At 43.4% G+C, this 16,753-nt stretch overlaps 1 non-coding gene across 1 annotated transcript; it reads left to right on the top strand.

Moving 5' to 3' along the window:
- The first annotated feature begins 797 nt into the window (after positions 1 to 797).
- On the top strand, positions 798 to 935 carry LOC119935248. Its single transcript, XR_005453135.1, has one exon. It is a non-coding gene; the product is annotated as a small nucleolar RNA SNORA7 (small nucleolar RNA).
- Positions 936 to 16,753: the final 15,818 nt, after the last annotated feature.

Below are 16,753 nucleotides of genomic sequence, written 5' to 3'. Positions count from 1 at the left end.
CGTACAAATATATATACATATATACAGGTGCTGTGGAGAGGGGAAGGAGGTAAGGCGGGGGGGATGGGAACGGGGAGGAGGGGGAGAGGAAGGAGGGGGCTCAGTCTGGGAAGGCCTGGATGACCTTGGGCAATTTACTTAACATCTCTCTACCTCAGTTTCCTCATCTATAAAATGGGATTTAAGCCCTTTTCCCTTCCACATAGACTGTGAGCCCTGTATGGGACAGAGACTGTGTGTTCAACCTGTTTATCTATCCCCATGCACTGGACATAGTATTTCACAAAAACTGTTTAAAAATAAAACAAAAATTCTAGCATATATATACATATATATTTATATTCTGGACTGTGAGCCCGTTGTTGGGTAGGGACCGTCTCTATATGTTGCCAATTTGTACTTCCCAAGCGCTTAGTACAGTGCTCTGCACACAGTAAGCACTCAATAAATATGACTGAATGAATTAATTCATGACATCACAAGGAATATATATATGAACTCTACCACTTGTATGCTGGGTGATCTTGGGCAAGTCATGTCACTTCTCTGGGACTCGGTTTCCTCGCCTGCAAAATAGGGATTCAATACCTGTTCCCCCTTCCATTTAGAATATAAGCCCTATGCAGGACAAGGACTGCAACCAACCTTTCATTCATTCATTCAATCGTATTTATTGAGTGCTTACTGTGTGCAGAGCACTGTATTAAGCACTTGGGAAGTACAAATTGGCACACCTGACAATCTTATATCTACCCTAACGCTTAGTATGGTGTTTGATGCCTAGTAAGTGCTTAACACTCCTCTTGGGGTCACCCCTGGAGAGTTCCCTGTATTCTACCAGTCTTGACTACAGGAGGGAGAGTCAAGCAGAGGCATATCTATTCCATTCCTAGCTTGGGCAGTGGCTAGTGAGTGGAAGACAATCTACTACAAGTCAAAACTCACCCATTCTGGACAGCAGTGGCGGGGCGGGTAGGGGGGGCATCAAGGGCGAAGACTCAAGTTCATTGTGTGGAATGAGGTAATGGTAAACCAATTCTGTATTTACACCAAGAAAACTCTAGGGATCCACTACCAGAATGATTGCAGATGAAGGTGGGGCGTTCTGGGAGAGATGGTGTCGCTATCGGTCGAAGACAACTCAATGGCATAAGACAAGACAAGCGATTAACAAATACCACAATTATTATGATTCATCCATCCTCATGGTTCTGCTCTCTCATGGCTCATTATGGATTCCCCTGCTTGTGAAGAGTGATGTCATAGTGTAGAGGTCAAAGCAGATTATCCACGTTCTCTTCCCTCTGGCTTACAGGAGCACATGATTTGGCTACCGAAGGGGATAGGAAACTCCCGACTCTCTGATGGAGTGGTCAAAAGCAGCAGGAAAGCTGATAATCAGGATGATTACCATCATCGGGTCTTCATTAAGGTCCCAATGGGTGTAAAACACAGAACTAGAGATTAGGGAGTTGGCTCAAGAGGAGAAACTCTTCCTCCATCCATGGACCTGATGTTGAGAGACATTATAAGTTATTTCTACTTTCAGTAGTTGTGGTATTTATGAAGTGCTTACTATGTGCCAAGCATTGTGCTGGGGTAGTTGTAATATAATCAGATTAGACACAGTCCAGACCTAAGTGACCCTCCTGGTTCTCCTCTTATCTCTCTGGTGGGAAATGCATCTGTTATATGGTTGTGCTGTACTCTCCCAAGAGCTTAGTACAGTGCTCTGAACTCAATAAGTGCTCAATAAATATAAGGACTCAATAAATACAACTGATTGATCGATTGATTGTGGACCCTTCCTTCTCAGTCTCTTTCCAAGGACCCTCCTTTGCCTCTGCCACATCTGACAAGGTGGGGTCCCACAAGGCTCAGTTCTGGGTCCCCTCCTAATCTCCAATTACACCCACTCCCTTGGAGTACTCGTTCACTCCCATGGCTTCTATTACCATCTCCGGGTGGATGATTCCCAAATCTACATCTCCAGCCCTGACCTCTCTCCTTCTCTACTGTTTCACATTTCCTCCTGCTCAGAACATCTCTCTTTGGATGTCCCACTTACACTAAAACTTAACGTGATCAAAACAGGACAGAATCAGAACCAATCAGACTTTATGCTTCTCCACTCTGAATCCTGCCAGGACAGAGTACCTGTACTGGGTACTATGTGGGCATTAGATCAATAGGCACATTTACCATTCCAAGACACATGAATGTAATCATTTGCTAAGTGGCACCCCAGGGACCTGGACCAGATAATGCGTTTCTAATCCACATTAGGGAGCAGCTTCCCTGCTTGCAGAAGGAGCAGGAGGCATTCTCTGCACTGAGTGGCATACATATATTCCATTAAAGAAACATTATGACAGTTTTCTCCCTGTCCTTTCCCTATTGAAAATCTATAAATTTGGGGAAGGTCTGGTAGAAGCTGAGCTTGTAGAGTTAAACCCCTTTACCTCTACAGGCCTAAGGAGGAATTACTTGGGACAGTTTGGCCCTCCGGAGGGTCCTATTAGATGTGGGGTTTATTCAGCCCCCTCTGCTTCAATATGGCTTATTTACTCAGTTGGCATCTAGCTCTACTTTTCTGTTCCTTTTTTTTTTCCAGCATCCCCCTGAAACCTACTGGATCTGGACTACTTAGTGTGGTGACTCGTACCGATGAAGGTGGAACAGCCCTTCCCGGAGCTTGAAATTAGTTATCAGAAGCTGGCAGCGGCACGGCTTACTGGATAGAGCATGGGCCTGGGAGTAAGAAGGTCATGGGTTCTAATACCCATCACTTGTCTGCCGTGTGACATTGGGCAAGTCACTTTGCTTCTCTGTGCCTCAGTTGCCTCCTTTGTAAGGTCATGGGTTCTAATCCTGGCTTCACCACTTGCCTGCTGTGTGACCTTGGGCAAGTCACTTCACTTCTCTGGGCCTCAGTTCCGTAATCTGTAAAATGGGGATTGAGATTGTGAGCCCCACGTGGGACAGGAACTATGTCTAACCTGACTTGCTTGCATCCACCCCAGTACTTAGTACTGTGCCTGGCACATAGTAAATGCTTAACAAATACCACAATTATTATAATTATTAGCCACAGGGGCCTGGTCTCTGTTTTTGTTGTCAGCCTATCTTTGAGAAGCTCACAGCTACACAGCTTCTCTCTGGATATGAAACAAAAGCCAGTGGGTCCTGGTGAACATCCAGAAATCTCTATGCTCAGTGTTCATTTCCCTGAGCAGTGACTTAACCTGCATCAGCAGTGCCAGCCCTGAAATCTGGGCCTCAGGAGCCAGCGCCGAAAAGAGGAGACCTGGGTTGGTTTCAAGGGTCAGGAGTGGACCACTCTGTCTCTGGTTTAACTTAAAACCAACAATTTCATCCAAACGTAAATGTCTCCCTCCCTCTTTGCTTCCAAATGGTCTTCCAGCTGCTACTTTCTGTTCCAGGCTCATGGAAAAAGTTCCATTGCAACCAACATACTGTAAGATTCGTTTCTTGAGCTCACAGATAAAAGAACTGTGGGCAGGATGCTATTATGTTATTATTTTTTTAATGGAACTTGTTAAGCGCTTACTCTGTGTAAAGCACTATTCTAAACACTGGAGTAGATACAAGATAATCAGGTTGGACACAGTCCCTGTCCCACATAGGGCTCACAATATAAGTCAGAGGGAGGAGGATTTAAGCCCCATTTTACAGATGAGGTAACTGAGTCACAAAGAAGTTAAGTGATTTGCCCAAGGTCACACAGCAGACAAGCGGCAGATTCGGGAATAGGACCCAGATCCTCTGACTCCCAGGCCCATGCTCTTTCCACTAAGCCATGGTGCTCCTCTTTGTTTAAGAAAGGCACGGAAATTTATAACTTCTGACCCGAGAAGAAGCGGGATGACTGAATCTCCCAAGAAAGTCATATTTTTAAAAGGTTAAATCCTCATCAGGCATTTAGGTAGAACCACTGTATGAAGAAGTGGCTTAGAGAAGCAGCATGGCTCAGTGGAAAGAGCACGGGTTTGGGAGTCAGAGGTCATGAGTTCTAATCCTGGCTCCGCCACTTATCAGCTGTGTGACTTTGAGCAAGTCACTTAACTTCTCTGGGCCTCAGTTACCTCATCTGAAAAATGGGGAGTAAGACTTTGAGCCCCATGTGGGACAACCTGACTACCTTATATGTGCCCCAGCACTTAGAACAGTGCTTGGCACATAGTAAGTGCCTAACAAAAGACATCATTATTATTATTAGGTAATAGAAAATAGTATTTGTAAAACTGAAGTTGATTCTGTTTGTGTGTGTGTGTGTGTGTGTGTATTATAGTGTATATTGTTCTATTGTATTAACTCTTGTATTGTATTCTCCCAAGTGCTTAGTGCAGTACTCCGCACATAGTAAGCCGCAATAAATATGATTGATTGACTAATATACCACTGAACAACTGAAAAGAGCATAGAAAAACTTGGAGATTTGTCTGTGAACTTCAGTCCTGCAATATTAAAGGAATTTCAGTGGGCAGTTTACAAAAGGTGAGAAAATGATATCCAAAAACCATGACCTATAAAACCAGCAAAGGAAACAATGTCCTTGAAAAACAATGACTCACAAATACTTTTTCCCCTCTTGTGACATGCAGAGAACACAAAAGCAGACTAATGTGGATAATGACTGTGTATGTTTTGGTTTCACTGTGATTTCTGTCTTTCTAGGGGGAGATTTGAGAAGTTTGTCTAAACCTCAGAGAAAAGGAATCCTCAAGCCAAGTAACCATAGAATATTGATGCTATTGGTCTTAGAGCATGGATTCTTTCTTTTGATTTATTACTCTCAATAGCTCTTGCTTTCTGAAATTTTTTTCATGGTAGAACAGTGCTTTGCACATAGTAAGCACTTAACAAATACCATTATTATTATTATTATTATTATTATTATTTGTTATGTGCTTACTTTGTGACAGGCACTGCAGTAAGCACTGGGGTAAGTGCAAGCTAATCAGATTGGACAAGAAGGAAATGACCTGGGAATGATCCCAAAACAGAGAAAATCTGCCAAATTAACACTCTGGCAGGTTAAGATAATTACATTTAATAATACTTGTGGTATTTTCTAAGTGCTTACTCTGTGCCAAGCATTGAATTAAGCACTGTGCTAGATACATGATACCCAAGCTGGACACAGTCCCTGTACCACACAAGGCTTACCATCTTAGTAGGAGGGAGAACAAGAATTGAATCCCCATTGTATAGATGAGGAAATTGAAACACAGAGAAGTTACTTGACCTTCTCAAGGTCACACAGTGAGCAAATGGCAGAGGTGGGATAATAAACCTTGCCCAAGGTCACTCAGCAGACAAGTGGCTATTGATGCCTGTCTATGCTGTTGATGCCTGTCTACTTGTTTTGTTTTGTTGTCTGTCTCCCCCCTTCTAGACTTTGAGCCCATTGTTGGGTAGGGATGAGCTCTATCTGTTGCCGAATTGTACTTTCCAAGTGCTTAGTGCAGTGCTCTGCACACAGTAAGCGCTCAATAAATACAATTGAATGAATGAATGAATGAATGAACCACGACTCCCTGGACTCAGACTCCCAGGCCCATGCTCTTTCCACTAGTCCATGATTCCCTGGCCTAACTAAAGGACAAGGCTGCTCTTTTCCACTTCTTCCACTTCCCCATACTTTCATTCCTTCAATATCTCGCTGATCAGTCACTTATATTTATTGAGTGCTTAAGGTGTGCAAAGCACTGTACTAAGAGCTTGGGAGAGTACAGTATAACAGTAAACAGACACATTCCCTACCCACAATGAGCTTACAGTCTAGAGGGGGAGACAGGCATTAATATAAAGTACAGATAAGTAAGTGCTGTGGGGTTGGGAGTGGGTGATGAATTAAGGGAATGAGTCAGGTGACACAGAAGGGAGTGGAAGAAGAGGAAAGGAGGGCTTAGTCAGGGAAGCCCTGTTGGAGGAGATGTGCCTTCAATAAGGTTTAGAAGGTGGGAAGAGTCACTGTTAGCTGGATATGACAGGGGAGCTTATCTCAGCACTTGCTCATTTCTTCCCTCTCAAGTCTCAGCACTTGCTCATTTCTTCCCTCTCAAGAATGTCAATCAGACTAATGGTCCGTACAGCCCAATTGTTGGCTTCTGGCAGTCGCATCAGGACACCTGCTGGAACTGGGTGATGAAGGTGGCTTTCTTGGCCAGTCATCCTTCCTCACAGTTGGGGATGAAGCAACTAGCATTTCCAACTTTCCTCCTTTGTAACCCTAACTTTCACTCAAATGTCACATTAGGGGCCACTCATTTACTTATACTAACAACCATCTCCCCGTCTAGACTGCAAATTTGTTGTGGGCAGGGAATGCGTCTACCAACTTTGTTGTATCGTCCTCTCCCAAGGGCTTAGTACAGTGCTCTTCACCCACTATGTGCTCAATACCAATACCACTGATGATGAAGCCCACTACTCCCTGTCTCCTACACCGAACTCTCTCCCTTTTCCCCCCGACTCCCAGTAATGTCCTCCTCCACCGCTTACCATTTTGAGTCCGGCCTCCTCCAGGAAGCCTTCCCAGATCAACCCCACTCTAGCCCTACCAATTCATTGTTTTCTCTCCCCTGTACATGTATGTACCCTATCTCCCTCTAGACTGTAAGCTCACTGTGGGCAGGGAACATGTCTTCCAACTCTGTTATATTGTACTCTCCCAAGAGCTTAGTATAGCGCTCTGCAAACAGTAAGTTCTCAATAAATATGCTTGATTGATTGACTGACTGATGAACATAGTCAACCCCCTCATGAACCTTCGGAAATGTTCTCCCTGAACAATATTCTTCGGAGCAAATTGCATAGGATTACCACCACTGCTGTGTGAAGAGTTGCTCCCTTGTTGGTTTTGACCCTAACTTTCTGTTTCAGTGAGTGCCCCCTTTATTGGGGTTGTGGGATTTGGTGAGCAATTAATCCACATTCACCCTGTCCACATCCTTAATGATTCTGCTCAAATTTCAAACATGCCCCCAACTCAGGCACCACAGAATCCTAACCCTTTTCATTAGTCACCTGGTCTTCTTGACTGTCCCCTCTTCTCCACAGTGCTCATGTATTTATTGAGCACTGCCTGTACGCAGAGCACTACACTAAGGGCTTGGGAGGGTTCATTCAAGTGACAATTGTGACTTGAGGGCTCTGTCTGGTCCTGCTTTTCCTTGGTCACTCTGCTGCCACTAGCCTAACTGGAGTCCAGGATGTGCCCTAAAACTTCTCAGGGTGGTAGGAGAGACAAGGATAGGACAGACTGAGAAACAGTGTGGCCTAGTGAAAAGAGCCCAGGCCTAGGAGTCAGAAGACCTGAATTCTAACCCCGCCTCCAACTTTTGTCTGCTGTATGACCTCAGGCAAGTCACTTCATTTCTCTGTGCCTCAGTTGCAGCATCTGTAAAGTGGGGATTAAGTTCTTCTCCCTCTAATTTAAGACAGTGAGCTCTATGAGGGACAGGGATTGTTTCCAACCTGATAAACTTGAAACTACCCCAGAATTTAGAACAGTGCTTGACACATAGTAAGAGCCTGGCATATAGTAAACGCTTCACAGATACTATAAAAAAATACCATTAATAAAAATACTTTAATGCCATCCATCTATCAGATAGGCTGAGATCCAGGCTCCAGGGTGGGATAGGAGGTGGGACAAATGGGATGTTGTTCTGGGATTGTTGAGCTGGTCCAATTGGGCAATCCCTGGTGCTTGTTCAGAGGTAGTTGTGCTACAACTAAGATAAGAGATGGCTCAGAGAGGTAGTGAAGCAACGAAAGGATGGGGAGGTAGAAGAGAAATGGAATGTGTGGGAAAGAGTAGCCTGACCAGGCCAGGGAAGATGCCAGGACAAATGGATAGAGCCGAGGCCTGGGAATCAGAAGGACCTGGGTTCTAATCCTGACTCTGCCACTTTTCTGCTGTGTGACCTTGGACAAGTCACTTCCCTTCTCTGTTCCTCAGTTTTCTCATCTTGTAAAATGGGGATTAAGACTGTGAGTCCCACGTGGGACAGGGACTCTCCTGCTCTCAGGGAGTTTACAATCCAGCAGAATCTACTCTCTTCAATGCGGACAGGTCCACAGATTTACACGATTAAGGGGTGAGTACTTTGCTTTTATGTTGCCCTTTCGAAAATTGAAAACCCAGAATAAGTAGGGCCCTCTTTTCTCCCTGGTGCTGATAAGTATTTTGAGATGGCAGAGAGAAGATCATTCCAATAAACTGTATAAGTAACTGAATAAATAGAGAAATAGTTGCAGGCTATTATTACCACTACCACAAATGAAAGCAGTAATTTTACTTTGTGATACAAAAAAGCTGAACTAAAAGCATCTACAGTGACTAATATCTTTGTCTTCCACGCTCATAATGGCCAAGATTTTCAACGGGATGCTCAAAATTTGTGTAAGTGCCCAAAAGCAGGCCTTTGAAAAGCAATGGTGTAGACTGACTGACTGGAGAGTCATTCCCATGCAGCATATTCCCTCTCCCATGGAATCTGGACTGTGGATAAAGAGAAAATTGTTATCTCCAACACTGTCAATCCCTCACCTGACAACTACTACAAAAGATTCAGAGAACAAATTACATTTGACAGGCCACTTCACGGGGTGGGAACTATGCAAAGACTTCCACAGGCAGATGGCAAACTCTTGTTTACACCATTCAAGGCTGGGATACGGGCACTAATGAAAATAACGTGGATCACTTACTTTCCAGGCAATGTAGGTAAATTCTGGTTTGACTAAGCAAACACTCAATCAGTGACATTTATTGAGAGTGTACTATGTGCAGAATATTCTTCTAAGTGTTTGGGAAAGTATAATATAGCAATAAACAGATACATTTCCTGCCCATAATGAGCTAACAATCTAGAGGAAAGCATAAGGATGTATTTTCCCTCATCACTTTCATTAACCAGATAAATAGAGGGGCTGGGATATTCCCCTCACTGACAATGGGCATTCTTGGGAATTCTCCAGCTCCACAGCACTGAGGCACATATCTGATTTATTCATTTATGTATATTAATGCCTGTCTCCCCCTCTAGGCTGTAAGCTTATCATGGGCAGGGAATGTGTCTGTTTATTGTTATATTATATTCTCCCAAGCACTTAGTACAGTTCTTTACACAAAATAAGTGCTCAATAAATACAATTGAATGAATGAATGAGTGAATTAGGAGGCATGGCGATTCCCCAACACAGCGCAGGGGGAAGAGGAGAGCTCTAACCAAAGCACATTGACAACTGATTGCCATCAACTTGCAATAATGCTGATGGATATGACGCCCGCTGATAAAAATGAGTTTTGCGGAATCAATAAATGGAATTTATTGAGCACTTACTGTATGTGGAGTGCCGTACTCAGAGCTTGGGAGAAAGCAATACAACAGAGTTGATAGACAAGATCCCTGCCCTCAAGCAGCTTAGAGACTAGAGGGGGAAACAGATTAAAATACATCACAGAGGGGAAAGCAGTGGAGTTTAAGTGTGTGGATATTAGTGCCATGGGGCTGGTGGTGGAAAGTTGGGTCCGTCGTTGAGGGGCAGCATGGCTCAGTGGAAAGAGCACGGGCTTTGGAGTCAGAGGTTTTGGGTTCAAATCCCGGCTCCACCAATTGTCAGCTGTGTGACTTTGGGCAAGTCATTTAACTTCTCTATGCCTCAGTTCCCTCATCTGTAAAATAGGGATTAAGACTGTGGGTCCCACGTGGGGCAACCTGATCACCTTGTAACCCCCTAGTGCTTAGAACAGTGCTTTGTACATAGTAAGCACTTAACAAATACCATCATCGTTATTATTATTATTAAGAAGCAAGTCATGCCATCTGATGGTAGACTGGGGTTATTTCTTCCTGAAAAATTGTCTGGAAGGCTCTTGCTATCAAAACCAGTCACAGCTAAAATGCCTCAGAGAGAAAACTGATAAACAGGATTTGGCTTGTTTTCCTGTTATTTATTCTCATTATAATGCCCTCAATCCCCTCCCCTCTCCTCACTTCCCCTCTGTGCACCCAACTTTTTTTCCCTTCCCCCTTCCTGCCCCAGGTTTTGTTCTGGCTCACCTGTTGGCTGGTGGCCAAATGATTTGCAGTAATGGAACCTGTTGGATTTGTTGATTATTTTGTGGTATTTGTTAAGAGCTTACTATGGGTCAAGTACTGTTTTAAGCACTGGAGTAAGTACAAGTTCATCAGTTCAGACAGAGTCTCTGTCCCACATGGGACTCACAGTCTAAAAGGGCTGATTTCTTCATGGCTGGAACTAAAGGAAGATTTGAGCTCTTCTGTATCATTGGTTGGCTTCCTAATGAGAAGGAAGACACCAGTCTATGCAATAGGAAAAAGGTCTGGATAATCTGGGGGGCAGCTGGCATGCAGACGGGACCCCCAGGAGACTCTGGCAGAGATGGTGTCCTAGATTCTCCTTGTCTTGGATTTCTTGATTACACCTTCCCTGCCAACTAAGCCCTCTCTTCCCCAGCTCCTTCTCCCTTCTGTATCGTCTATGCACTTGGGTCTGTGACCGTAGGGCATTCGATATTCTCCCCACCTTCCACCGCACAACACTTATGTACATAGCTTTAAATTATATATGATAAATCATTTACTTATATTAATGTCAGTCTCCCTCTCTAGACTGTAAACTTGTTGTGGGTAGGATATGTGTCTGCCAAATCTGTTGTCTTGTACATACGTGCTCTGCCACACATCTGCTTTAGGATCTTGGGCAAGTCACTTCACTTTTCTGAGCCTATCTTATCTGTAAAATGGAGATAAGGGTGTGAACCCCCTGCGTATAACCTGATTAACTTGTATCTACTCCAGAGCTTAGAACAGAGCTTGGCAAATGGGAAGCACTTAAGTATCATAATTATGATTATTATTACTGTCCCAAGCACTTATTACAGTGCTTTGCATGTAGTAAGTGCTCAATAAATACCACTGATGATGATGATGACGATGATGATGACTTTCTGGCCATCCTCGACTCTGTGAGTGCGGAGCACTGGAAGGCTTAGACAAGGAACAGGGAAAACTTGCCAAGAATTTCAAGCAGCAACATAACGGATCCCTAGCTGATGAAACATCATCGTTCAGGATGCCCTCCCGAGACAGGTAAAGGTTTCTGGCTAGTGGTAAGAGACCAAGCTCAATTATGGTATTAATAATAATAACAATGGCATTTATTAAGCGCTTACTATGTGCAAAGCACTGTTCTAAGCGCTGTGGAGGTTACAAGGTGATCAGGTTGTCCCACATGGGGCTCACAGTCTTAATCCCCATTTTACAGATGAGGTAACTGAGGCACAGAGAAGTTAAGTGACTTGCCTAAAGTCACACGGCTGACAATTGGCAGAGCCGGGATGTGAACCCATGACCTCTGACTCCAAAGCCCATGCTCTTTCCCACTGAGCCACGCTGCTTCTCCACTAGAAGTGCTCTAGCCACTACAGCAGGATTTAATTTTTCTAAATGACTCCGTCCAATTCCAAAGAAAGCAAATCACTAACTTTAGGAGAAGGCATTTTGCATGAAAGTAATGAGGAAATGTACCAATTAAATGGGAAGTTCCTATTTTGACAGCAGATAAGGGCAGACCGCCCACTGAATGCAGGATCAGACAGACTGGTAAAACCATTGTGAGTTCAGCTCCATTGTTTTTGAAATCGTGGTTGGATTGGAGCCATGGGTAAGTCTGTGGAAGGGCACATTTCCTCCTACCATTTGCCTTTCCAAGAGCAGAAAAATACAGTAGAACATCAAGTATCCAAAAGGGATAAGCCCTGAAGTAATAATAATAATAATAATTGTAGTATTTGCTAAGAGCTTATTATGTTCCAGGCCCTGTACTAAGCACTGGGATGGATACAAGCAAATTGGGTTGGGCAGAGTCTCTTTCAAAACATGGGGCTCACAGTCTTAATCCTTATTTTATAGAAGAGGCAATTGGGGCACAGAGAAGTTAAGTGACTTGCCCAAGTTCACACAACAGACAAGAGGCAGAGCAGGGATTAGAACCCAAGTTTTTCTGATTCCCAGGCCTGGGCTCTATCCATTAGGCCATGCTGAAGTCTTTTGGTTAATTGAAAATTCAGATGATCAAGCCCTGCTTAGAAGGTTTAACAATCATCTCCCTGTCCCTTGAGCCCTTGGTTTTTTTAGGTTTGCAAAATGGAGATTCAATACCAGTTTTGCCTTTGCACTTAGATTTGCTTCCTTTATTCACTACTCCCTCAGCCCTACAACACTTTTGTGCATATCTATAATGCATTTATTTAAATTAACGTCTGTCTCCCCCACTAGACTGTAAATTCATTGTGGACAGGGAACGGGTCTACCAACTCCATTATATTGTGTTCTCCCAAGCACTTACTACAGTGCTCTGCACACAGTAAAGTTAAATAAATATGATTGATTGATTGATTGACTGTTCTCTTTCCTACTTAGACTGAGTCCCAAGTGGGGCCTGATTATCTTGTATCTGCCCCAGTGCTTAGTATAGTGCGTGACACATAGTAATAATAATAATAATAATGATGGTATTTGTTAAGTGCTTACTATGGCAAAGCACTGTTCTAAGCACTGGCTGGGGGGATACAAGGTCATCAGGTTGTCCCATGTAGGGCTCACAGTCTTAAACCCCATTTTACAGAAGAGGGAACTGAGGCACAGAGAAGTTAAGTGACTTGCCCAAAGTCACACAGCTGACAAGTGGCGGAGCTGGGATTAGAACCCATGACCTCTGACTCCCAAGCCCATGCTCTTTCCACTGAGCCATGCTGCTTCTCCTACAAATACTGCAGTTATCATTATTATCATTCCCATCACGGTTGGCAACACCACCATTTTCCCTGTCTCACAAGCTCACAATCTTGGCATGATCCTTGACTATTCTCTGTTCTGCAACCCACATATCCAGTCAATCACTAAATCTTCGTGCTTGTATTCACTCCAGTGCTTAGCACAGTGTCTGGCACATAGTAAGCGCTTAACAAATGCCACAATTATTCTTCATTATTATTGATGATTTCATCTTCACAAGTTCTCCAGAATCCACCTATCCCCCTCCATCCAAACTGCTGCCATATTGGCCCAAGCATTTGTCATATCCTGCCCCATCTACAGCATCACCCTTCTCACTGACTGCCCTGCCTCCCCTCTTCAGTCCATACTTCACTCTGCTGCCTGGATCATTTTCCTAAAAAAATAATTCTGTACATGTCTTCCCACTCCTCAAGTTCCTCCAATGGTTGTGTATGTATCGCTGCATTAAGCAGAAACTCCTCACTATTAGATTCAAGGCATTCAATCACCTCTCTCTTCCCCCTCCTTTTCCTCACTCTTCTCCCACTACAACCCCACCCACCCATTTCCCTCCTCTACTACCAACCTACTCAATGTCCCTCGCTTTCATCTCACTCTCCATCAACGGGTTGTTCATGCCCTCCTTTCTGCCTGGTACTTCCTTCCCGGGTACAGCCAACAGAAGCTCTTTCCCCATCGTAAAAGTTCTACTGAAATCATATCTCCTCCAGGAAGCCTTCCATGACTCAGCTCTCATCCAACCCATTCACTTAATCCTACCCTCTAAGCATTTGGTGACTCACCCAACTTTCACAGCGGTCATGTACATAACTTTATACTCACTTGTTTCACTTACCTGTAATTTAGTTTAATACCTCTCTTCCCAACAGGAATGTATACTCCTTGGGGGCAGGGATCATGTCACAGTTGTATTATTATCTCCCAAGCAAATAGTACAGTGCTGTGCACAAAACTAGAACCCAGGTTGATAATTATCATGTCAAAAACACCCAGAAAAAGACAGATTTAGTTTATATAAACAATAATATCCAAAATGCATATATTTCACTGAAATCAATACCACCAAATAAGAGAAGTTCTTATTCAGGAGGTATAGTAATTAGTAACTCATTAAATAACAAATTTGTTACTTTGAAATTAAAAGGGTCCTGTTTTATAGGGAATCTGTTTCTAATGTTCTAAATTGGATTATTTTTGGGGGGTAGGCTGTTTAAAATTATTTGTGACAGTAAGATATATCATTTTGCTGAATTGTACTTTCCAAGCACTTAGTACAGTGCTCTGCACACTGTAAACTCTCAATAAATATGATTGAATGAATGAACGATTGAATGAAAGTAAATGCTCAGTAAATACTATCAGTTGACTGATTGATTCATCATCATCATCAGTGGTATTTGTCGAGCACTTACTAGGTGCAGAGCACTGTAGTAAGCACTTGGTCCTGGGAGGGCTGGCACCCCAATATGTCTATTGCTGGAAGGAAGAGTGTTCTCTTTGGGGCTTGGGCAGAGCTACAATGCAAATTATGATGCTACAGTGTCCTTGAGATTGTATATATATGTATATATATATATATATTCAAATATATGGCATATTTTTGTGTAGATGTGCACACATTCTCAGTATAGAAGTGTTAGGTTTATGCTTAAATCTAGCTCTTCTCCACTTCACTGTTGGGGCAGCCTTCCCAGACCCACGCATGTGGAAATTGGTTACGCTTCAGAAGAGTGTGGTCAATATGATGGTCACTCAAGAAACCAAGAAATTCAAGACATTGTAACCCAAATGTGATGAAAACTGAAATATATGGGAATCATTCCTCTTGGCTTCACCTTGAAGCATTGACGAGGACATATGGTAATGTGGTGAATGTTGGGATGGGCAAATCCCCTGATACTACTTACTTGTGGTGTTTGGTAAGTGCTTACTCTGTGCCAAGTACTGTACTAAGTGCTGGTGTAGAGACAAGATAATTAGTTCCCAAATGGGGTTCAGACTCTAAGTATGGAGGGAGATCAGGCATTGAATCCCCAATTGCAGGTGAGAAAACCAAGGCGCGAGAGGTGAAGTGACTTGCCCAAGGTTCTGCAGCAGACAAGTGACGGAGCAATCAATCAATCAATCAATCACATTCATTGAGCGCTTACTATGTGCAGAGCACTGTACTAAGCGCTTGGGAAGTACAAATTGGCAACATATAGAGACAGTCCCTACCCAACAGTGGGCTCACAGTCTGAAAGGGGGACACAGAGAACAAAACCAAACATACTAACAAAATAAAATAAATAGAATAGATATGTACAAGTAAAATAAATAAATAAATAGAGTAATAAATATGCACAAACATATATACATATATACAGGTGCTGTGGGGAAGAGAAGGAGGTAAGATGGGGGGGATGGAGAGGGCGACGAGGGGGAGAGGAAGGAAGGGGCTCAGTCTGGAAAGGCCTTCTGGAGGAGGTGAGCTCTCAGCAGGGCCAGGAGCAGGTATTAGAACCCAGGTCCTTGACTTCCAGGTTCGTGCTCTTTCCACTAAGTCATGCTGCTTCTCAATTGTATTCATTATACTCTCCCAAGTGCTTAGTCCAGTGCTCTGCGCACAGTAAGTGCTCAATAAATACAACTGATTGATGGATCAATTGATTGATATTGCCTAGTACAGGACTCTGCATGCAGAAGACACTCGGTATACACGGTAGACTGACTGAATGACTGCCACCGATGCTGAACTATAACGGCTAACTTATAATCTTCAGAAATTCAGAGAGTTTGACAACCCATCCACACATCTTGCCTTGTAAATGAAAAGAATGTATCTATATTTTAAACAATTGACTATCACCAGATGTGAAAATCATTCAACAGCTTCTGTGTCCTTGCTGGAATGCAATAGCTTCTCATCATCGCTTGCTTGCTTCCTTTGGTTTTGCTGTGTACATTTGCTCTTTAAAGTAGACACGTATTTATAGATGGCCTTCACGTTTGCAATTGACTCAGCTGATGGTGACTTTCGATCCTCTTAGTGCCAGGGCTGTTGAAGGGCAATATCTTTCACACTCTACTCCCAAAATTTTGCTCTTGTCCAGCTGTTTACCCAACTCTAATGGGCTCTGCTGTCAGTTTAGAGTTCTGTGCGCAGGGAAGATTTGCTCCTTCAAATAAACCCATAAGATTAGGTGGTTTGGCAGTAGATGTCCATTGAAATTCAGTTTGGAGAACTTGTCAAATTTGACTTGGTAAAAGGTAAAATTCAGCTCCCTGGTTCAATACTTGCTGAAAAAGCACCGTGAATGCCTTAATGTGAAGGTTGGGAAATACAGTATCACGGGCACTGCACTTGTGCCAGAGAGTCCTTCAAGGCCCTACTGAGAGCTCACTTCCTCCAGGAGGCCATTCCAGACTGAAACCCCTCTTTCCTCTCCCCCTCCTCCCCCTCTCCACCTCTCCGCCTTACCTCTTTCCCTTCCCCACAGCACCTGTATATATGTATATATGTTTGTACGTATTTATTACTCCATTTATTTATTTATTTTACTTGTACATATCTATTCTATTTATTTTATTTTGTTAATATGTTTGGTTTTGTTCTCTGCCTCCCCCTTCTAGACTGTGAGCCCACTGTTGGGTAGGGACCGTCTCAATATGTTGCCAACTTGGACTTCCCAAGTACTTAGTACAGTGCTCTGCACACAGTAAGCGCTCAATAAATACAATTGATTTATTGATTGATTGACCTACCCTTGGGTACGATCTCACAGTCAGCGGTGTGGCTGTTGAACAATTCTGTACTTGTGATAATGAAAATCAAAATCATTAGAGAAGCAGTGTGGTTCAGTGGAAGGAGCATGGGCTTTGGAGTCAGAGGTCATGGGTTCAAATCCTGGCTC

The sequence above is a fragment of the Tachyglossus aculeatus genome, chromosome 11 (genome assembly GCF_015852505.1).
Source record: "Tachyglossus aculeatus isolate mTacAcu1 chromosome 11, mTacAcu1.pri, whole genome shotgun sequence".
Lineage (NCBI taxonomy): Eukaryota > Metazoa > Chordata > Mammalia > Monotremata > Tachyglossidae > Tachyglossus > Tachyglossus aculeatus.
The sequence above is the reverse complement of the archived record's forward strand: the minus strand, read 5'-3'. Positions and strand labels throughout refer to the sequence as shown.